Genomic DNA, 24,385 nt, shown 5'->3' on the forward strand with positions numbered 1-24,385 from the left:
GCAGTCTCTGTCCGTAGTGGGCCCAGGAGCTCTGCAGGCAGGGGCTGCTCCAGCCCAGTCATTTAACAGGTTAACCAGTTAAACAGGATTTTACATCCCTATTAGGTACATAAAAGCCATGGGTCTGAACCACCAACTATTGATTTCAATAGGATTCTAACTGCGGATTTCACTGGAAATGGGATCACAGCCCAATCCCCATTTTACTGATGAGCGCATAGATATAGGGGGCATGGGAATTATTGTCCCACCAGGTTGAGAATGTAGCAGTTTCTGACTCCCATTGTCTGACTATAAATACACTGAATTTTATGAAGTGCTCAGGGACTATAGTAATACAGGCCACAAGCATTGGACCTAGACAGTCCTGTGTGTACCTCTCCCTCCTCGTCAGACACCAAAATCCCTTGGAGCCAGTGTAAGAGATTTCTGCTGTGCAAACAAATTCTCATCTGCTACCTCTGAGTCCATTTCTTGCTAGACCCTTGTTGAGTTAAATCCCCACATTCTTGCCCTTCCTCAACCAGGGTTTAACATCATCACACCTCCCAGTTCCCAAATATAAAACACTTGCAACGTATTTGGAGATTGAAATTGTAAAGGCCGAAGGATTGCAGGGACTGACGGTGCCCCATGGAGGAAGCACCAGAGTAAATAATGTTTGTTTAATCCCCAGGGGTTATGGAATGTGGGATTATGGTAGGATAAGGGGATTTCCCCATTGACAGCTGCTTCCACAAACACACCCATTATTTATATATGTAACTTGTTCTTCAGACAGTAAGAATTTAAACTGCCTATGACACCACTCTACCCAGAATTGCTGTTTTCATAGTTGTAACATCTGGTTACATATAGTTGTCTCCCCTAGGAATTGTTTTTAATAGTATAACTACTTCTACTCCAATTGGCACAGCTCTGTGGTTGAAAAGGAAGCCATTATTTCTGAGGTTAATCATTGCTAGTTACTGCTTTGATTCCTTTCAGGCCCGAATCTGAGGCCATGTCTATCCTGATGCCCTGGAGATTGATCTTCTGGTGTTTGATTTAGCAAGTCTAGTTAAGACCTGCTACATTGAATGCTGAGAGCACCTCTTGTTGATGCCAGTGCTCCTTGCCTTGGCAAGGAGTAAGGGAAGCTGACAGGAGCATTTGCTCCCATCAGTCTCCCTCTGTGGAGACTGCACCATGCTTGGCTTAAGGTTGTCTGACTCCAGCTACATTATTTACGTAGCTGGAGATGCGTACCTTAAGCCGACCTTCTGGGTCTAGTGTAGATTTGGCCCATGTCTCTTGAACAGGCCACAGTCTGCTCTACAGTGACTTTTAGTGGACTTACTCTACAGCTAGGGCCCAGTTCTACATCATTGAGATCAATGGGAATAGAATTGAGGCCTTCTATGGTGTAACTGAGGTGGGGGATCTGGCTCTTTGGAGAAACATCTATTCATAGCATAGAAAGAGGATGGATGTCTTGTGAAATGCACCCAGGACTGGTCAATATTTCTGCATACTCAGCATTGTCATCTTAAATTTACCATTATGTACTCATCTGATTTAAAAAAAGACGTGATTCTGTATTTCTGTTATGGTCTCCTACTTTTATGTAATGACCCACAAGTTCAGTCATACTCACAGGAGCACAATCTCTTTGTAGGTTAATCCACTGCCTGAATTTTGTCTGTCAGTAACGAATTAATTCAGTTTCACCCACTTAAATCTATAGGCTGAGATTTGGCAAAGAGGCCTGGGGGAATAAGACACCCTAAATCCCCTCTATCAGCTTGATGACAAAACCTGCCTTTGTTTCTTTGGGCTGGATTCTGCCATCCTCAGACCATGCTCTGTGAATTTTCATAGAAATCAGTGGGTCAGCTCTCACAGTAACATGCTACTCAGTATGAGTAAGGGTAGCAGAGTCAAGTCCAAAGATACAAACCCAGATACATGACCAGAGAGACAGTGTGTCCTAGTAGGTAGAATAGTGATAGAAATGTAGCCGTGTTAGTCTGGGGTAGTTGAAGCAAAATGCAGGACAATGTAGCACTTTAAAGACTAACAAGATGGTTTATTAGATGATGAGCTTTCGTGGGCCAGACCCACTTCCTCAGATCAAATAGTGGAAGAAAGTAGTCACAACCATATATGCCAAAGGATACAATTGTTCAATTTTTTAATTGTATCCTTTGGTATATATGGTTGTGACTACTTTCTTCCACTATTTGATCTGAGGAAGTGGGTCTGGCCCACGAAAGCTCATCATCTAATAAACCATCTTGTTAGTCTTTAAAGTGCTACATTGTCCTGCATTTTGCTCCTAGTAGGTAGTGTGTTGTAGTAGAACTCAGGAAACTGGGGTTTTATTCCTAGCTCTGCTAGCGTGTGTTGATCAAATCACTTCACCTGTCAGTGCCTCGGTTTCCCCATTTATAGAGTGAGGATAATGGCATCTCCCTCCTTTGTAAAGTGCTTTGGGATCTATAGTTAATTTTTAAGAAAGCATCTTTGATCTAAAGGTTTTGGGTACATAGTGTTAATCTTCCTGCAGAGATACTGGGGCTGGTGTCAGTCTAGTTATATATTTGGTAATACTCACGCCAGTGTGAATCAGGAATAAGAGCAGAATGAGGTGCAGTGCACGGGAATGTGAAATGTAACAGAGCAAATAATGAGAAAGGTAAAAAAGAGAGAGGACACCAAGGAAAGTTAAAAACACTATTGTCTGGATCCACACCCTTAATAGTCAGAGAATTCTCCCATTCAAGCACATGTGTCACACTCTGACCTCTGGTGTGAATCTGGAATAATTAGGGATGGCTGACACATCCCCTCTGAAATGTAGATGGGAGTACTACAATCTTTGGAAATACCAAAAAAGGGCTGCCGCTGCTGGTTCTTGTAAAATTGAGGGTTTTTTATTTTAAACTTGGCTATTTTCAGTAGTGAGTTAATCCATTGTTCCCTCCCTGGTTATTGTTCCATGCCATTGTTAGTCTAACATGTTATTAATATATTAGCCTTTTGACTGCCCAACTGGTTCTAACAAACCGCTTACATTTATTTTTAGAGTTGTGAAAGTTATGATGTGTTACAACCTGATACGGGTGTGATTCCATCTGACCTGAATGCAGAGTTAATCCTCTTCATAGCCCCCATCCAGAATGGAGCTGCAATTGCAGTGTCCCCATTCAATAAATTCCCTGCTCTTTGGAGCCCAGTCAGCAGGTACTTGTATGGAGAAGGCCCACTCCCTGGTGAAGATGTGGTGAAGTCTACAGCGCCGATCTGGGGGGTGGACATACTCCCTGGGAGGCAAAGATCTTGGTTTCAGTGGGGCTGCCACTGAAGTTTTGCCACTGCCTTCCAGGAGAGTAGTGGCTGTCTGAGATCAGGCTCCACTGTAGGAACTTGTGCTGTGCAAAAATCCTGAAAAATGCCCAGTCCTGCTCCAGTTGAAATTAATAGGAACTTGACCTCAACTCCATTGGGAACAAGATCAGGACCTGAATCAACATGCAACAGGGCTGAAAATAGCAAATTAAACAGCTGTTTCAGGGATGCTCCAGCTAAGCAATATGTGATCATGTTAAATTGGGCGACGTATCTCCCTTACGCATAGGAGAGGTAGCAAATGTTCTATTCCTGTCTTGTTCTCTCTTCCTGTTTTTACATATTCTTAGCTATGGGTTTTTAGGACTAACCACAAGTAAAAACATGCAGCAATCTTTCTGCCTGAGCTGCTTTTAGTGGAACTGGCCTCAAGGAGTAAGCAGAATATATGATAGAAAAACCCAGTATGATAAAATAATGAATGAACAGCACATGCTACCCCGTGAGCTCTGTAAACACAGTAATGTTCTTATCACTTTTAAATCAAATTTGCCGGTGTTATTCCATGAAAAATAATCTGTGTCATCACCACAGTGCTCAGGGAGACAGTGCTAGTCTCTTGATCAGTGTGTGCAACTCTATTTACAAGAATTGCATTATTATGTAATTATGATGTGATTTCTATGCTATGATCACGTGATCAGCAGGTGCATCAATGTAACATCTCCCTTTAATAAATGTTATATCAATACTTTCCATGTAGTTTATTCTTTAGCCTTTTAGCCTGTGCTTCCTTACTTATTTTGCATATTCCCTGACTGTAAACATTTAGCAACCTTCTAACCAGGGAACATAACATCTGCATAGACTGTTATTTGATTTGTGCATTACTGGGGAGAGGCAGCAGAACAGCAAGAATACTGCATTAGCAAGGGAGATCCAGCTGCTTTTTCTCTCTCTGAGTGACACTGGTAAATCAAGCAATTTTTCCATGCCTCGGTTTCCCCATGAAAATATTCACCATTACAAAGCACTTTAAGGTCTATGGAGAAAAGATCCTAGAGGACGGTTCAGTGATGCATTTATTACACACACATATATATATTTATATATGTGTGTGTATGTCAAACTGTTTACCTCCCCTTTTTGTTTGGAGATGTTTGGCTAGCTTCCACTCAGCACTGACATTTTAATAAATAATCCTTGCTTGCATTGCCCTGGGTAGTGGCCTGTATATAATTTAAAACATATTTTCCAAACTGCCAAAAAATTATATTTCACAATAGCAACTTCTCCAGAAATTCTGTGAAATCTATCTAAAGTAATCATCTGTCTGTCTCATCACAACAGTGTCTAACCTCCTCCGTGTTCCATGACTACAAGCCACATAGACTTTCTAACCAAGAAGATGACAACATCCAAAGTAAAAGGTGCTTTATATTCTGATGTACATAGAGGCACTGCCCTCCTTTCCTTTCACTTAGGGTGCATCTACACAGCACCCTAAACTCGAAATAAGATATGCAATTTGCACCATGTAAATTGCATATCTTATTTCTATGGTATAAGTTATTTCAAAATTTGGCGTGTCTGCACAGTGCCAAATTTCGAAATAACACGCTATTTCCAGACATCCCTTAACCCTCATGGAACGAGAGTTACAGGGATGCCAGAATAGTGCGCGCCCGTTATTTTGAAAAATATTTTGAAATAACAGGTGCATTTAAAAGATACCTACTGTGTCCTGAAATAGCCCCGCTGTCTAGACGTATCCTTACTGATTTACAGGCTTGTCTGAGGCCCTCATTTCACCCTCTTGAGTCTGAGTAACTCCCATTGTAGTCAACAGGGTTTATTCACATCCTGTGCATGAAGGATTGGACATTTGAAATACAAATACTATTAAAGATGATGACAATCATAGGATCAGATGCAAGAGCAACTTCTAATCCGGCCCAGAACAATCAGGCCTTAGATCTTCCAGCTACCATTTCCCATGATCGCTAAGATCAAAGTCCCTTGATAAATTTATCTGAATCAGATAGTGTGGTAGTAATTGATTCAGCAGCTAAAATGGTTTTGGATATACAGGCAGTCCCCGGGTTACCTACAAGATAGGGACTGTAGGTTTGTTCTTAAGTTGAATTTGTATGTAAGTCAGAACTGGTACATATTGTAGGGGAAACTCTAGCCAAACATTTCTCCAGAGCTCAGTTTTATTCTCCCACACCTCACTTCCCTCAGTCCTTTATTCTCAAGCTGAGGTGTCTGCTGAGAAAAGACCGCGGCGCATCTCGTCTTGGCGGTCTGCTGGGGGGGGGGGGCGCAGCTAGTGTGTGGTTGCCTCACCCCGTTTGTAAGTAGGGATCCGATATAAGTCGGATCCATGTAACCCAGGGACTGCCTGTAGTTGTGTACCCAGCTCATGTTTGTCATCTTGGAAATATAAGACAAGTTACCTTGTGTGTGTGTGTGTGCATGCACATACACATGCACACAGATACAGTACTCTACATTTGGAGAGTTTCCCTTTTACTTTTCTTTTTGCTATGCAAACGTAAGACCAGATTTTTCACAGGTGTGAAGCGCCTACAGCTCTCTTTGAATTCAAGTGGCATTTACAGTATTCAAGATTTCAGTAAAACCAGGCCTATAATAATTGGGCACGGGCAAGACTTTTAAAGTGAGATCTTGGGACAATTAAATATGTTTGTTTTACTACATTTTTTTTCTTTTTATATGAAAAGTTGGATGTATTTTACACTGGCTTTAAAATCCCCCAAGGGAGGGAGTTGAAAGCACTGGCTTATTTCTCTCTCTTTCTCTCTCAAATTTCTCACTGAAGCCCGTTCAAACCTTTTGCCAAGTCTTGGTCCTATCCAAATTGCTCTGCATAGCCCCCATGGCCATTCCCTACACTAATGCACAAGAAATGTACAATGAGGTAGCAACCGATGTGACTAGAGCAGGAGAGGAATGAATCAGCAGTCCAGGGTTTTCAGCTGATGAATCTGATTGTATTGTCAGACACATCATCTACCTCTAAGTCCAACATCCTCCTGATCATGCAGCAATGTAACTAATGTAACTTTATTGCAGAATTGCAAAGTCCAGAGATGGAGGAGACCTATTAGGCCACCTGGGATACTCCCCTAGCCTATATTGTCCTAGACAGAGTGAATAACCCAATAAGCAGGGAAAGGAAATAGACCACCTCTCCCTGAACCTCTCACCCACACAAACACACTTCAGGGAGACATGCGTAAGGCCCCGAGTGATGTGAGATCTACTCATTATTATAGTCTTTGGAAAGTCGAAATGCCACGAGACTATGATATTTCACATTATTTTAGTCCCATAAATAGCTAATTTTATCATACAAGCTAGGTGAAAACCCCTGCACAAATATTAATATAGCTGTCCTACAAAGGGCACATGACTAGCAGATATCTATATATTTATTAGAAATATGTGCAAGAACTCCTCCTAAACAGTAAATTTGGTGGCCCTAGCTCTCAGTGTGGGGCATCCTCTTACTCTAATGTAAAGCAAGGCCAGGGGTTGGTTGTGCCAGGAAAATGGAAAGTGCAGAGAATGGGACTGTTTTTTAGCACACGGAAAGGGAGGAGGCAGAAAGGACAGGAAGAGATGCAGTCACCACTAGGGGCAGCAAGATCAGGGGACAGCTATACTGCAGAATGACCATTGGGGCAGCCACACCTGTAAGAGTGTGGCCAGCTGGGGATGGGGCTCTGCAGCAGAGCAGATAAGTGGCCTCCTTACCTTAAAACAGTGTTGGGGGGAACCTCCCAACCCCCCTCCCCTGAGAAGAGGCCGGGCTGGGAATCATATCCCAGCCCTGGACAGACTGCAGTGGAGAGGGGTGCTGGTTAAGCGTTGGTGGGAGCAGGGCAGCCAAGGTGAGGGGTTTGTATCGGGGCTATGGGCAGGCATGTCAGGCCATTGAAGCAGGGGCAGAGCCTGCCTGCCCGCCTCTTTAGTGCAGCCGGGATCTGGGGCTGCTGCTGTGCAGCTGGGGCCGGGTCCTGCCTGCCCCCACTGTGGCCATGGCAGCACGTCCGCAGCCAGGGTCCTGCCTACCCATCATGCATCCCTGCCTGCTGAGTTGGCTGGGTTCCTGGCAGCAAGATCCAGGCAGCTGACAGGCCCATTAACTGGTTACCAAGTAAGCATTCTGGTAAGCCTAATGCTTACCGAGTAACTGGTTAACTGGTTAACCTTTTGCATCCTATTTGAGGCTTGGGCATGGATTTCCAGAGCAGCTGAGCAACCATGAATCCTAATCATTCCATTCTGCCCCTGCTGACAACCAGGTCTCTCGCAACCCAGACCCCTGAAAAATTAAGGTATCGCCAAAATCCAGGCCTCTTTTGAAAGCGTGGCTGACACTTGGGTAATTCCTTTGCCTCGTCACACCCTAGAGCAGGGGTGGGGAACCTTTTTTGTGTCAGGGGCCTCTGACCCGCAGAAAAATCAGTCAGGGGCCATGCACAAGTGAGAAGAGGAGGGACTGGAGCAGGCTCCTCAATGCTCGAGGGGGGGACCCTGAGCCTCGGGGGCTAGAATCATGCAAGCTAGGGCTGCATTCAGCCCCCCGGGCCTTAGCTTCCCAGGTGTGGAACGGGCACCAGCTGAAGGGCCGGAGGGCAGCTTGCCCAGCTACCAAGTGGCCTACTAGGTTGTGGTGCAGCCCCAAAGCAAACTTCTCCAGGCTCCTGTATCCCCTGCAGGAGTCTGATTACTCTTGGGTACCCCTAAGTTTCACCTAATTTGTTTACAAAAAGAGACCTAACCATACAAAAAGTGTCTCAGCAGGCTATTCCTGCAATATTGCTGACTTTCTCATGTGCACCGTATTATTATAAGATAAATCAAGTGGAATGCACCCATTGCCCTTACAATGTCAGCCCATAGTACGTAGTTGAAGCAAAATGCAGGACAATGTAGCACTTTAAAGACTAACAAGATGGTTTATTAGATGATGAGCTTTCGTGGGCCAGACCCACTTCCTCAGATCAAATAGTGGAAGAAATTAGTCACAACCATATATACCAAAGGATACAATTAAAAAAATGAACACATATGAAAAGGACAAATCACATTGCAGAAGAGGAGGGGGATGCAGGGGGAGGAAGGAAGGTAAGTGTCTGTGAATTGATGATATTAGAGGTAGGGAGAGTGGGATGTTTGTGAGTTAATGGTATTAGAGGTGATAATTGGGGAAACTGGCTTGATAATGGGTGAGATAGTTCAAATGTTTGTTAAGTCCTTGTTGGCTTAGTACGTAGAGCAGCAGAAAGTCTTTGTATCAAATTTTAGCTGGTACTGACGTCCCTGGGGCTCTTTATGTAGCCTGCTGTAAAACTAGGCACATCTAGAGAGGAGTGCATCTCCCCCCTGCAAGCCCTCTGTTATACCCTGGCTTGCAAACCACAGCTCCACGCAGTATCCGCGGAGAGATCCACTAGGGGGCCTCTCTGTCCCTTCGTTTTTAGAGGGGGGAAAAAAAACCCGATTTGGATTGCTCGAATGGAAGCAAAAGGAGGGAGAGCGCGAGAGAAGAGGAAAATTACTGGACACGAGCAGGCATCATGACTTAGGGGAAACCCCCCAAAGCGGTGACTGCCCATTTCCTGGCTTGGGCAAACCTTAAGTGACCAAAGGCTCTTGGGGGGAGGGGGAGAGGGGGAGGGCGGGCAGCGCCTCCACATTTGCCAGGCTAACTTGCAGCAAGAGCTGTCTAATTTAGGGGGTGGGGACTCGGGTGCTTCCTTAAACAGCAAGGCGAGCGCGAGGGATTGAGCACAGGAGGTGAATCCCCTGTCACCCGCGGCCTCGGCAGCCCCGCGCCCGACACGCCGCCGATCGCCGCCGGGAAGTGTCATTCCCACGTGGGGGCTGCGCCGTGCGAACTTTCGCAGGATATTTTCTCTCCAACTTGGACGGAAACTCCGCGGGATCGGAAACGTTTCTTAATGGTGCAAAGGATCCAGTCGCCTCTTTCTGGTTTGGTGGGGTATTTTTTCCCCCTTCTGCTGGTCGGGTGGGGCTGCTCCCCTTCCCCCCTCTCCTGGGCAAATAGAACCGATTTTGTGGGGGGCCCCCATGGGAAATGTGGCGATGCCCCCCCCCCCTGCACTTTTTTTTCCCCCACAAGGGCGAAGAGGAAGGGTGGGAAAAATTCTCAGCGTGGTCAATACCAGCTTCGGTATCCCTCTCCTAGCGGAGGGCGGGGGTGATTTCTCCTTGCTTCTCTCCACTTCGTTGTACTTCCACTGCAAATCTGGGCTGTCCGTAATTCGGAGCCGGGCTTGCCTGAGGACAGGGGAGGGGAGAAAGCTCTCTTCCCCGGTGTCCTGTCCCCACCACACTGAGAGAAGGTAACCGGGTTTTGACAACGTAAGGGCGATCTCCCCTCCCCCTTGTGTAAACTTCTGCTTTAGCTAAGAAAAGCTGATCAGTTTCAGCCCTACACTCCCCCCCCCCCCCCCCCCGGCTGCAGACAATACCTAGTCATGCTGCTCTTCTCTTGGTGCAGGGGCTAGGCACCGCACTTTACCGTGTGGTTTGCACGTTAACCCTTTGGCTTCACTCCCAACGCTGCAAGTGACCCTCGGTCTGGCTAGAAGGATAAACCCTGGATCTGGGTTTCAATGTGCAAGGCAGGGGGAGGCGGATTGAAGTCCCCGGAGAAGCCCGGCTTGATTTCGACCCCCTGGGGGTGGAGGAGTCACTTTTGAAGGCGAGTTCCCTGAAGTTAGGGAGGGGGCTGCTGCGGCAGCGGTTCTAGTTCACATCTCGCTCCCATGTGGCAATGCCAAGTTGCTTGCTCGTGTGTGTGTTTCAGCCGCCCGCTCAGGTGCTGGATCCCTGTTTTAAAACACTCAGAGGGGTGGCCGTAACTTTACAAACCAAGGAGTAGTCCCGGGGCACCAAGCAATATCAATGGTGTCTGAGCTTTCGTGGGCAAAACCCACGTCTTCCGCCGAGATAGCTCTCGGTGTTCGATCGGGTGGATTGGGTGAGTCTAGGGCTGGGTCTTTGCGGGCGAGATGAGAGGTTTGTGGATTCAACTGGCCTACAAAGTCCCAGTTCTCGGCTCCCAGGACCTGCAGTGCAGTAGTGCAGTGGAACAAGTCGAGCATGGCAACAGCTGAAAGTTAGAGCCAGGGGGTGGGAGAGAAAATCGTGGTTTAAAAAAAAATAATAATTGTCATTCTCTGGGATATTAACCCTTGTATGGGGCTGTTAGAAGCGGTGGCACAGATCGGCAATAAGTCTGCTATGTTTTACCTCTTTCCGGGCACTAAGCGTGTGAGAGTTGGGTTCTCTCCTCAGCTGACTGATTTTCAAAAAATCATTTTAGACCATGGTTAAAAGGTATTTCACCCCCTCCCCCCCATGGGGGAAAACCCCGAATTCACTTCTTTTAAACTTTCACTTCTTTTAAACTTTCTAATCCAAGACTCCAATACAATTCCTCCTGGGATGCGCACAAATTAAGTATTATTACTTATTCAGATCTGAAAGCTCAGAAAGAAGATTTTCTTTCCTTTTTTAACAGGGCGTTATCAGCAGTGGCTTCTTTTTGGAACTTTTTATACTCGCTGTGATGTTGTAAAACCAAAGGAAACACGTTGGAGCATAAAATATTTCACTCTGGGACTTTGGAAATGCGTATTGCTTGAGAAAAAGCCATAGATTTCCACATGGCGTACAGTTTCGGTTGTAATTAATTTTGACTTTATTATATCACTTTGAGGTCCCATGGTCCTAGACTGCACTGTACTAGCACAGTCTGCACTTCCCTCTAGAAAGTTTATTTTGCAGAACACACTTTAAATTTTAAGCTTACTTTCCATCTTGGGCTTTTTTTTAAAAAAAAATCTGCGTCAGTATGGAAGTGATTGAATCCTCTGTGTGCCCATAGGACTTGTTTCTTCGAACTTTCACTTTCAGAAAACACAACTGATCAGATTTTTGTAAATTTGGTAATTTATTCAGTCTTTTAACAGCTTTGCCCATTAGCTCTCTTCATGTTAATATGCTTCAATCACCAATCCCCCCCCATTTGTGCAAAAGTTGGTCCTTAATTTATGATTTGTGCCTTACATCTCTAAATTTTGCCTCTTTCTCTCATTCATACCCAACTTTTAGTGTGTCTATAAATATGAGTGTGCATGTATGATGATACATATAGTGTATCGAAATATATATGATTATATATACACTTTTGCGTTGTATAGTAGATTCACATGCATACACATTACCTCTCTTGTTTCTCTCTCTCTGTGTATATTTATATGTATATATGCACACAAACAATGGAGAATGGTACAATCATATATATATATGAATTGTAAAATAATGATGGTGCCCTTTTGTGTTACCATTACATTTTTTATTCCTTGAGTTCTTACGTACGAAGTATTTTGAGGGCTAAAAAGTTTTGATTTGTTCTCCATTTTAAAGGCTAGACTACTGAAATAGGATAAGGAGCAAGGCCAAGAAATAATAGTATACAACTTGTCTAGAATTAATTGAGAATTAAAACCTTTAGGATTTTTTTCAGGCATTTTATAGAACTTATTAAACTTGTCTTTTTAATGGGTAATGTCGTCTTTTAATATCTCTGTTTCAGAATTGTATAAGGATGATTACACATAAATACAGATATTGTACTTTCTCCATTTAGTTATGTAGCATTCTGAAGAACCTTATTGGTTTCCTCCTTGTCGAATTCTACTAGACTCATCCAGCACAGTAATCATTAATATTTACATAATACTTTTTTATTGAAGCATCCCAAAGTGCTTTATAAACATTGTTATAACACACATGCAGTATATACAATTAAAACATTTGCATTCTGAAATTGTACATTGCATATTTAAATAATAATATTCCAGAATGTATCAGAGGCCTATTAGTTTTAACCCACAAAGAACTTTTGCCCATGTGTACGCATTTCTGATGTTTTCAGTTCATGACTTGAGCCTCCTGTCCCTGAAGTTAGAATGCTGCATTGGGCCTGATATCTTTATAAAACATCGTATTAAGAGCTGGTTGGGAAACTTTCCTTGAAACAAAATTTCTTTTATTTTCAAATTTCTCCCTGCCCCACTAGCTTTCCATCAAGCTCTGTCTGGTGGATACGTGAAGGAAAAGTGAGTGAAAATAAGATGTAAAGGCAAAAATCTAAAATGGTGGGTTTGCCCCCAACATTACAAATATTGTGCTTGTAACACTGAACACAGTTATAAAAAGTTCTGACTCTGAACTACCTGCCATCCTTCCCTAGGGATCATTAACCTTAAACTGCATTAATCTGTAATGAAATCACAGCAATCTGATTTTAATCAGTTGCCCTGAAACATATGGGAGCTTCAGCAAGACGAGTGAAGGTAACACATTGTAAAAGTACATTGGGCATACAGGGCTGTATCCTGCCATCAGGTTTTATGCAGGATTGTTGATTTCAGTGTGGATTTAGGCTTAAAAACTGATGGTACCGTATGGCCTGTCAAGTGGTGATGTGGGAGAGAGATCTATTTCTGAGTAAACCACTTCTCACGCCATCTTTCTAGCTGTCCATGCAACTTTTTGGACATCACTTTTTCTGTTGCAATGAAAGTGCAATTCTGACTCAAGATTATACGTGTGATTTCTTGCTATTTAGTTTCCTGGGATTAGCTGATGGGACAGCTATAGTTTTTCTTTCATAGGAGAGTTTCTTTATTGTGGTTTGCTTTGTAAAGTTTCATAAGCTGCCAGGTTTAGTTTTTGCCAGGACTCCAATGATCTGAAATATCTTATTTCCAGCAATACATTTTTCTTTTCTTTCTTTGAGTATTTTAGGCCAGAATTGTTAAAAATGACTGGTGATTTTGGGTTTCCAAATTTTGGTTGTCCAGTTAAGACATATTACAGGGAGCTAATTCTCAGAGGCTGTGTGATCCACTGTTTTGGCAAATCAGGCTTCTTTGAGTGTCTCAATTGAGCCCCCCCAAAATACAAGTTACTTCTAAAAATCTTTTTCTTTAATCACATTATTTGTCAAGGTGAAAGGACAAATGTTTTCAAGCACAATCCACCTGTTTTGAATGACAGTGGATGCAGTTGTTTTAAAACTGAAAGAACTCTAGTGACCTACTCGCTGATACTAGGAATTGTATTTTTTCCCCATTCATTTTCAACAACAATATTTGTTTAGATTTCAGTAGCACACACAAAGTTCTAGGCAGTATCCAAACGCAGCCCCGTGCCCACAGAGCAGTCTCAGCCAATGCAAATATTTTTTAGCATCATTAAATTCATTCTGATTGGATTAAAAACATCAGACTTGAATCTAAAATTCCCTCATCTCCTAAGTGACTTGACACATTACAAAGTAAAACCAATTGCTTTTTTTTTTTAATTGGACAGAGCAAATGTTAGACTAGAAGTCAGGTTTGGCCCAGCCAATGCTTTAGAATGGGAAATGTTTCAAGCTTCGGCTACAAGTAGTTGCTCTGATAACAGTTTTCTTAAATGGTGATTTTACTGTTAATCTGTATTTCCAAATGCTCTGAGCTTTCTGGGTTGCAGGCTCAGTGAGGTTGTTAATAATGAAGCTTTGTTTTATTTTCACTTCCAAACTTTGCGCCTCTTCTGCTAATCTTTCTCAGTGTACAGATCAGTTTTCCTCAGCAGAGTTGACAGCATATACCCCACCATAACCTAATTCTGGGCAGAGTTGCTCCATCATATACAGAGAGACAAGCTCTTACTGTGAAGTTTTTTACACTGTAAGGCTGACATTTTCAGCCTTCTGAAAGAGTTGGTATATATTTGGCAGTTCCTACTCCTTTGGCACAAAAAAGGGCTGTGTTTTGTCTCACAGGGGCTGAAAGAAAACCAGCTGAGTAGTTAGGGCTCTGCTCGTTGAAGAGAGGGGTGGGGTTCCTGCTGGATTCTCACTGCGTGAATTGTGGAGAGAGAGGCAGAATGTTTGTTTGCCGCGTTTAGGAAACTGCTGTCGCTCCATGTTTGCAAGTAGCAAGCATCAGGATGGGGAGCCCTAAAAGCTCAGGAGTTACAAGAGGGTCTGGGACATAATGAGTGTGGGGAATCCTTTTTACACGTGTATGTGACTGAGGCTGTCGTCAATCTGGATTCTGTTCTATATGGTCTTTGCTATGCAGTACATGAGAGAGGCCAGGTTTTCAGAAGAGCCTAGCACCCAATTTTTACCCTTCCTGCTCTGCTCCCCAGTGCACCCCAGAGTGAATGCAGCATGCCATGTATAACAGGCTCTTTCTGAAGTGCAGCTCTTAAAGAAACACAGTCACCAACAACCTTAGGAATGTTTGCACTTTCTTTTAAACATTTCTGAATTATAAAGGGAAGACAAATACTTCCAAATTGTTAATGCAGATCATAGCTTCCCTCCCGACTCCGCCTGTATCTAAATAGCAAATGGTCACTGATTCCAAATGGAAGCGATGGGGTAGATAAATGGCTAGAACACATCATAATTTGTCGGAGTTGGATCTGTCTGTCTAACCTCCATCACCACAGTATCGAGTGCCTTTGTTATATTCCATAGCAATAGCCAGTCCTATGGACTTCAGTCTCCCGTGTTTCTCCTTCTTTAGGATAACTCTGTTTGCTGGAGGGTTTTCGTGATTTTTTTCCCCCCGTACTGTATTAATTAACTTACTGCTAGGAGAACCCATAAAAGGGTATTGCCTAATGAACAGGTTCAGGATTCATGGCCTATTTGATCAGTTTTGGGGTAGTCCAAATGATTAACCTTCCAGGGCTCAAAAGAGATGGCTAAAACTTTCTGTGGATTGCACAGGATCTTTATGGATTCCGGAGGATCCAAATGTTCTAGTAGTGGAAATCTGTTTTGTTTTCCCCTGTGCTGGTGGTACAGGGACACCTATTTCTCTCTAGACACCCTCTGATAATTTGGAGACTCTCCTTAAAAGTGTCCCAGGGTCCTCTACTATGGGATACTCTGTTCTCTCTTTCTATTGGTTTGTTCATGGTTTGAATATATTCTCCAGTAAGATTAGTTGTTGTTGCTCAGCTCCCGTTATGAGTCTAGGACTCAGTTCTATAAGCATTCTGGGTCCTAACCAATGTTCCCTCTAATCTTTTCCATACATGTACAGATTTTTTCCATACGTGAAATAAATTTTAGGTGCACCAAAGCAATTCACGGGGTGAATGTGCACCACCAATAGAAACAAAAAACTTAATCTGTAGGTGCTCTGCTCATCAGCTGGGTGGACCTGGAATTTCTGAGTGGCAGCACAAGCACCCAGCTTACAGGGAATTCTGCTCCTAACTAGCACCTCTTCTAGGGAACTGTGGTTTCTTGATTACAAATGTGTATTTACTTGTAAAGAGTCCCACCTGATCAAGGCTTCTGGGCCCTAAACAGACAATCAAAGTGCAATGGTGATAATAAATAACAGTGAAATGGACACCGTTAAAAGAGCTAACAAAACACTGATATTGGTTCTAATAATTTTGGGAAACAGGACATGGTCAGTGTTCCATTAAAAAGAATATAATACTGTCCTCCTTTTATAAGCAGCTGTGAGCTCTAGCAAGGAAAAGCATTATATGGATCTGATCCTGCTTTCGTTCACTTTAGTTGAAAATTTCTCACTAACTACAGTGGTGCCAGATGCTATTATTTTGAATCTCTTTAAACTGCATTGTCAGTTTTCTCAGTTTTAGCTATGGAATTTCCTAGAACTAAAAAGCCAGAGCAGCATTCATTCCGAAACAACTCTTCCCTTCATAATTCGATGAAGAACACCGCTTAAAACATGTTTAAATTTAATTTGCTACGCTGTCTGTCAAAACTATTCAGCAAATAACTAGACAGCAAGCTAAAGCAGTTCTTGAACCAAAGGTTTTGTGGACATGGAAAAACCTTTAGTCAGATCTGTGTGGTATTACAAAGGACGTGGCTTTTGAATCCTATGCTATCCACGGGGTTAAATGCAAATATGGAAGCGCAGTTGTTTCAGGAATAAGTTTCAGAAGCTATTTAACTTTCGGCTTCATTACAGATCTGCAATCAGGTTGAGTTAAGCAGAATGGCTGTATGTTGAAACATCTGGAATAATATCACATTTCCACGAAAAGGAATTTTGTTAGGGAGAGCAAGGATGGGCTGATACTTGAGAGAATGGAGCTAATAGCAACTTACAAATGCTGGGAAAACCAATTAAGAATTTATAGCGTGAAAGAGTGAGACCTTGTCGGGAACCTTAATTTTGAATCGCAGTCTTTTTAAAAAACCAGCAGCAAAATTGCTTTTTAAATCTCAGACTTTCCCAACTGGATTGATCAATGGGAAGCCTTAAGATCTGGGGGCAGTGCTCAGCTTATTGGAAATAGACTTCTTAACATGTAATGGATTTTATTCCTATTAAACAAGTCATGGCAAACATATTTGGAGCTTGCAGGCTGGATGGTAGCAATGTTTGGGAGAAAATCAAAAGTGTTTTTTTTTTTATGAAACAACAACTTGAACATAGTTCAGATGAGCTTGCTTTTTAAAACACTGTTAAGGCTATATTTGATAGTTCCTGGAATAAATAATGTCCTTTATTTCACTGTTAAATAGAATTGTTATAATTAGAGATGTTGTTAATGAAATTTTGACTGTAAGTTGTGTTTTAAAGTTATTATTTTGTACAAAACCTAATAAGAATAAAATGTGTAATTTATACATTTTATTGAATTGAGTAAGCAATAACAACATTTTGGGGAAGGGGAAAAAGTGATTCTAATACAAGTCATTCAATACTAAGCTAGAAAGCTAATCTAAGCAAAAGTGAATTAACTAATTTACTTTTATTGTCCAATGTGAACAAAATACATAAAAGTAAACAAATGTCGTGACTATGAAGACAGGTTTCAGAGGAGTAGCCGAGTTATTCTGTTTCAGCAAAAACAAGAAGTCCAGTGGCTTATGCTCTGATAAATGTATTAGTCTTTAAAATGCCACCGACTCCTCACAATTATGAAAAGTGCATTGAGATATTTACAACTTCTGTCTTTTTTAATGTCAATGTGGTGCTATTCAGAAACACAGTTAATGATTTTTTATATTAATAGTACATGTGAAATTAGTCCACCCTAAAGATCTATAAAACAACCTGAAAGTGTTTGAAAATTATTTTAAAAAAATCAAGCTCTCAAGTACACTGAGTAATTTATCTGGACCAAAAAAATCCCCAGTCTTAGTTAATAAAGTGTTTTTAGAACTTAACCCAATATAGCTACCGACTCTGTAACCGACTTCAGAGAATCATTTTATAATGTTTGTCTGTTGCAGCTATAAGTGGTAAATTGAGATTAGAATTACAGAAAGCCTCAGACTAAATTTAGCCCTGGGATACATATACTGGACTCATTTCACTGGGAGAGTTTGGTTCGCATTTAGCATAGTTGAGCTAGTTTAGCATCTCCTTCGGGAATAAATTAGAGCTTGAATGAGGACATTCACACACATTTATGACATTAGTGCTATATGCTGTTGGAAGTTCTGCTTATGTTGAGGCTGTAAAACTAACACTATCTCTTCCCTCCTCCAAGGACTTTATTTAATTTCTTTATCAAGAGCCACTAAAAGCTACTAGCCACAATGAAATGGAGGGGGGTTTTTGACAGCAGTTCTCCACTGAGATCTTTGCAAACACAGCAATAATCTTCTCTCTGCAGAATTCTCTATGGAGGGACTTTATCTTGTGATTACAGTGAGTGGAGCAGTTGTTTCATACAACCCTATTTTGAAATGTAAACGTTACAAAGAGTAAGGAAAATGCTTACTAGCCAATATAGGATGCTATATAATATAGTTTGTCTAAAGTTTTGACATGTTTTTTAACCCTGGGATACTGTTCATTTAAAAAAAAATCCGCAGCTTTATTTCAAAACATCTGGTGGGAGTTTCATTATGAAAGATAAATTGGGGTTTTATATGTATGCCACATTGTATGTAACCCAGAATGGAGCAGTAATTCTCTAAGGAAATAGTACTATGGCTGTAAGCAGTTACAACAGATTCTCAGAAGTCAATGGAGCTACATTGATTTCCCCCAGCTGAGGTGTAATTTTTGTGAACAGTAATATTTTCTGACAAATATCCCTGAAGCCTTTTTCTCTTGATTGTTGTTAGGAATATTCCAAGCTAAAGAAATGCAAGTTATGTAGCACTGTATTATCAATATGACACCATGCTAAAATCAGAGCTCTGAGATACCATTTGGGCACATTTTTTGAAAGACAAATATTTTATCCCTAGCTACTAGTGTTACATTAATACTGAATTACAATCAGCCACTTTCCGGCTGTAAACAGATTGAAGTGTTTAAAAATAAAAATTATAAATATGCTCTTGCACTATATAATAGGACAGAGCCTTAGCTACTGCAAATGGGAATAGATGTTGACTTGAGTGGAACTGTACCGATTTATACCAGTTGAGAATTAAGGTTCCCCCTCATTTTTCCATCCATGTGTAGAATAAAGTTTGTTACATGCACTGAGACATGTACAGATGTGCACCACCAGTAGAAAAACACGCTATCCGCTGACTTGACTCAAGCGATGCTGATTGACACCAGTTGAGGATTTGGCCCAAGCAGAGTCATTGTTACAGTCTCTTTCCACACCCCAGCAGTGCAGAAGACTTGAACAGCATCACTGAGCCACTGTGTGAGACTCAGGCAGGAAAATGGCTTGAAACAAAAATAAAACTGAGCTGTCTGTTTTCTTTGTCTGAGCTTGAGAAAAATTCCAAAGAGAGATTGGACAGCACAAGTAGGGAGGCCAGAAGTTTTCTAAACCCCATCTGTGCAATAATTATGTATGTAGAAGATGTGGGGCAGCAGGCATTAACCAATAAACCTGATCTCAAACCCTTTTTAAGTCCAGGAGAAGGCCACATTGACCTCAATAGGAATTTGCCACCCTGTTTTCCATCTTACTGTTACAGTTCTTGGTGAGAGTCGGAAACAGTAAGCCATTAAAAATACATACACTAATACTGACTCACATTTCAAAAGCTCTTCAGTCACTTAGAAATCTGTCTCATTTACAGTAGAACAAAGCAAAATTTTTTAGCCAAAACTTTTTTTCCTCTGGAAAGTGCAGGTTTGGGTTGACCAAAATATTTAGCGAATTTATGTTCAATTCATTGACTTGTTTCAGTAAATAAAAAAAAAACCCTGAAAAAATTGAAATGTGTTTTAACATTTTCTAAAGCAAATGTTTTGATTTTTCTAATTGAAATGACTTTGTTTGGAATTTTACTTCCATTTTAATTTTTAAAAACATTTAAAAATTAAATGTTTCATTTTGTTTGACCTAAAATGAATTTTCCTCCCAAATCTGTTAGTTCTGTTAAAAGATCATTTCAACGTGAAACATTTTTTTTCTGGTTCAGACAACAAACCTAAGCTTCAGTTATTCACACAGCTCTAATTGAAAAGTACTCTATTTGAAAGGTGTGACTTAGACTCTTAAATAAATTTGGCATTTTTGAAAATGTTATTGGTTGAACATTATGTCTGGAGAACTTAGATTTGCTTGACTTTAATATACTCCTGGCCCTTTAACACACACTTTTCCCATCCTTTCATATATTTTAGTTATGGACATACAAAGTAGCTAGTGGTACAGATTGCTTTACTATTTAATTTATTCAATAAAAGAAGTAGTCAGTTGTTTCACTAGTCACAATTCATTTTTAAAAATGTTCAAAAGGCTAAATAACTGAACTTAGGCACATTCATTGTCTAAATTAAAAAGTAAAATACAAAAAAGGAAACGTACATACTCTGCTTCTGAGAAGCAATTCTTAAGGCATATTCACATAGAAGCTATACTTTGAAAATATATATTTAACCTAGCTAAATTGATAATAGTGTTACAAGTTACGAAACTTACTATAAGTCACTAAAATCCAATCTTGTCAATTTGTAACAGTTCCTTAACTCGGTTGTTTTGTTCTGTATTTTTCTCGTTCTCTCTTGAATACTATATTCTAAACGATTTGCCTCTGAAAATACCTATGCTAGGACATAGAATGTATATATTTTGCATTTTATGAGTTGTCTATTAGCAAGTACCAAAGCTGACTTCAGCTTTGTGAAGTATTATAGGATACTTAGCATGAGTGGACATACTTGTGGGAAGGTCATAATATGTTCAGTTAATGTAACTTCTAAATACTTATGTTAATACTGTGCACATAATACTCATTAATGTGGTTTATACTATTTCTAACAGGCTAGCAAGTCACTGGACAGAGATCATATTCAAACACAGTCACTGTAGGCAACATTGCATGTAGACTGCATGCATGTTGGTCTGACTGAAAGTTGTGGTTTTACTGCTGCCCATAAGTGAAAGTCTTTATTCATGTGAACCTTATGGTGTTAACAACAAAGAAAAGGAAAATATTTAAAACATGAACTTCATGTGCTAACACCATTCTAATTTATTTAATGGAATTTAATAAATCCAGGAGCTCTTCCTGGGACCTTTACTCACACAAGCAGGCTTTTTGGATACAAAATTGACCCCCAAAATATAGCATATTTCCAACGGTCACTTACAGTATGTCTAGTAATTGTTTCCTATAGTTAGACATTTAAAAAAAATTACCAGGATGGGATCCAGGTAAAAAAAGTCAATTTACAAATTCCCCAGTACATAAAAGCCATATAGTGATTGAGTTAATCAGATATACTGTCTAATAACCAACTTTTTTTTTGCACAAACTTTTCTTAGTAGATCAGTGTAAATGCCCAACAAAACAGTGAGACTTTAACCCAAAGGTTGCACAATTTTAAAGAGAGTGTTTATCATATTAAGTGTGAAAGGAGAGAGAATATTAGGGTTCAGTGTGAAATCTTTCTGGCAATCTAATACTTTTTTTCTTTCTCACTTTCCCTGGGAATAAAATGTGCTCTTTCATGAATTTACTGAATGGGTTGAAAGTAATAGCCACCATTTATTAGTTATTGGAGCTATTTTCTTTCACAAGGGTTGTTTCTATTGGTGGATGCTTCCTACGGAATTGACACAACTTTCTTTTCTAATCCTTATAATCAAAATCATTGCTTTCTTGGTTGGCCATTGAAAATTGATTTGCACATGCCCTACACTAATTGAAATCTCCTGGGCAGTCACTGTTAAAAGAGGTTTTGATCTGGGTGGGGAGCCCCCCCCTCCCTTTCAAATTGGTTCAGTTGGCACTACTGATAGGTCATGTGGATTCCTTAGTGAGAAGCCAGTTTGTTTATTTCATCCAACTTGCCTGAGCATGAGCCTCCGTGGCAAAACCATAAATGGGAGCAGTTATGTTTCCAGAAGGGGAGTTTGCATTGACTCCCTTAGTTCCATTTTGTTCATCTTCTGGAAATGGAGGAGATTTGATTTTCCTGCAGTTACCATGAGCTGGGAAGAACTGTGCTGAGGAGGCAGAAAGATACAAGAAAAACATTCAAACATCCTGTAATGTTCTGGCTAATAAAATATGACTTGACACAAATAACCAGACTTGACCCATGATTTATTGACTGCACCCTGTCATGTGATGGGCCCTCTGGTAGTAATAACAATACTTTACAATTTCTTTGGAGGGTCTCAGATCGTTTCCTGAATACAAGCTAACTAATCCCCTTGACAACCAATGTTCCCTGTAAGCTGTGTGCTAAGGTGGCCACCCAGGAGAGAGTCGGGTGCTGCCAAGATGATTAGCAGCATGCCCATAGCTCCCACGCTGGCAGCATTTGTTTCTACTTGTGGTGCACATCTGCACGTGCTTTGGTGAACATAGCAAATTTTATTCTGCACATGGATAACCCTTATTATATCCTTTCTGCCAGGCTTGTAATTTATACAGCCTAACAAGCCAATTTGCATAGACTCCTTCCAGTCCTCGGTCTTCAGCACCTGGTCCTCTCCTATCACATCCCAGTCTCTCAATGTGTAATTATTTGTATGATCTCCATACAGGCTCTAGAGGCAATTTAAAAAAAAATGAAATTAAATTAACCTTTTATTGTAACGCTCACATTGTACAAAGGCAGAATTCCTCTCATAAGAAAAAGTGGTGGTAGGCAATAGGTCAAGGTATCTGAGCCATGGCTCATTACAAAGAAAAGGGTGGTGGTGTTATATTGCATTGTCGCTGAAGGATTTCAGAAGCAAAAGTCCATTTTGCTGGACTTCCAAGAGTGAGCTGTTTTTGTGAGAAATATTAATTTAAAGTGTGAAATCTCCCTTAAAAAACAAAGACTCCATCGGATATAGAACAGCCAATGTTTTACCTCTTTGGCTACGTCTAGACTGGCATGATTTTCCGGAAATGCTTTTAACGGAAAAGTTTTCCATTAAAAGCATTTTCGGAAAAGCGCGTCTAGATTGGCAGGATGCTTTTCCGCAAAAGCACTTTTTGCGGAAAACCGTCTGTGGCCAATCTGGACGTGCTTTTCCGCAAAAAAGCCCCGATCGCCATTTTCACGATTGGGGCTTTTTTTGCGGAAAACAAATCTCTGTGTCTACACTGGCCCTTTTGCGCAAAAGTTTTTTGGAAAAAGACTTTTGCCCGAACGGGAGCAGCATAATATTTCCGCAAAAACACTGACAATCTTACATGAGATCGTCAGTGCTTTTGCGGAAATTCAAGCGGCCAGTGTAGACAGCTGGCAAGTTTTTCCGGAAAAGCAGATGCTTTTCCAGAAAAAGTGGCCAGTCTAGACACAGCCCATGTGTATAGACCCAGGCTGTAGTCCCACGAAGATATGCATAGATGCTTCACTTTGGACACTGTGAGTAATCCCAAAGTTAAATATGTAAATAAGTCATTGTAAGATGTGGTCAATATTCTTAATTCTGGATAATGTTAGTAATGTTACTATGCTACTTAACTTGAGATATTTAACATCTGTTATTCATCTTTTAGTAATATCCATTCCAGGTAAACTGAGAATGTTAGAAATAATTTTGTTACAAAAGTGGGCATTAAAATCTAAAATCAGGGGCATGTTGAACCCTGTGTATTTTATCAGAGCATAATCAATCTGATGCTGTTTAGTGAATTCACTTCATTTTTTCGGCCTCAAGGAATTGGGAAACTAGGAGCCGTATATGATCCATTGGATCAGATTACTGGCCCTGGTTCATTAAAGCACTTACCATTGCTTAACTTTAAAGCATGTGACTAATCAAATCTTTCTTCAGCAAATTAATTAAGCCTATACCTTAAGCACACAATTACTCCTGGGCTGATGTGCTTTGCCATATCAGCACCTGGGAATTATAAAAAGTACCTGTATTGTGATGAAACCTGTGAATTTGGAGGTGCTTTTAGGCTGGGGTTTTCAAAGGAACCTGAGGGAGTTAGACACCCAAAGCTCATGAAATGTCAGTGCCAGTCCATATCTTAAAGTTCCATCTGCAGTAAATGAAGCGATGTGTTCCTTGACATTATTAATAACTCCTTATTTAATTCAAAAGGAAACCTTTTTACAAATCCAATTTTCTTTGCACTTTTTCTCCCTGATCTTTGCTTACTATTTTCACTTTGCTCGGCACTTTGGCCAGCGCACATCTCTGAAGTCCGTTCCTCTGCTCATGGCGATCAGCTGCATTCCCGGTTTCTTAGTGCTTCAGTGGTTGAGTCTTTCAGCCCATGTTTAGCGTGAAGCACGTGCTTGTGTCTTTTCGAATCAGGGCTTAAAATGCTGTAGGTGACTATTTATTAGTTTAAAAGCAATTGTTTCCATCATAATTTAAGTCAGCAGTGTCTCCAATGATGGGCTCTCACTGTGTTAAGCACAATACGCATCGTAGGCAGGTGTTTATGATACTAAATGGAGTGTCTTTACATCAATTAACTATTATATAAATTATGTCTGCCTCATAACTGCAACAAGGGTCTCTGTGTGCTATATTCTGATTTCAGTTATACTTGTGCCTTACCAGGCTAAAATAATTGGATTTTGGTGGA

At 41.0% G+C, this 24,385-nt stretch overlaps 1 long non-coding RNA gene across 7 annotated transcripts in view; it reads left to right on the forward strand.

The window, feature by feature from the left end:
- The first annotated feature begins 9,055 nt into the window (after window positions 1-9,055).
- Window positions 9,056-24,385, forward strand: part of LOC112546137 (uncharacterized) — a 273,950-nt gene continuing 258,620 nt past the window's right edge. For all 7 annotated transcript variants that reach the window (XR_012896883.1, XR_012896884.1, XR_012896888.1 and 4 more), the window contains exon 1: window positions 9,056-9,357. This is a non-coding gene — a long non-coding RNA (uncharacterized LOC112546137). The remainder of the gene's footprint in view (window positions 9,358-24,385) is intronic.

Source organism: Pelodiscus sinensis, chromosome 20 (assembly GCF_049634645.1).
Source record: "Pelodiscus sinensis isolate JC-2024 chromosome 20, ASM4963464v1, whole genome shotgun sequence".
NCBI classification, from domain to species: Eukaryota; Metazoa; Chordata; order Testudines; family Trionychidae; genus Pelodiscus; species Pelodiscus sinensis.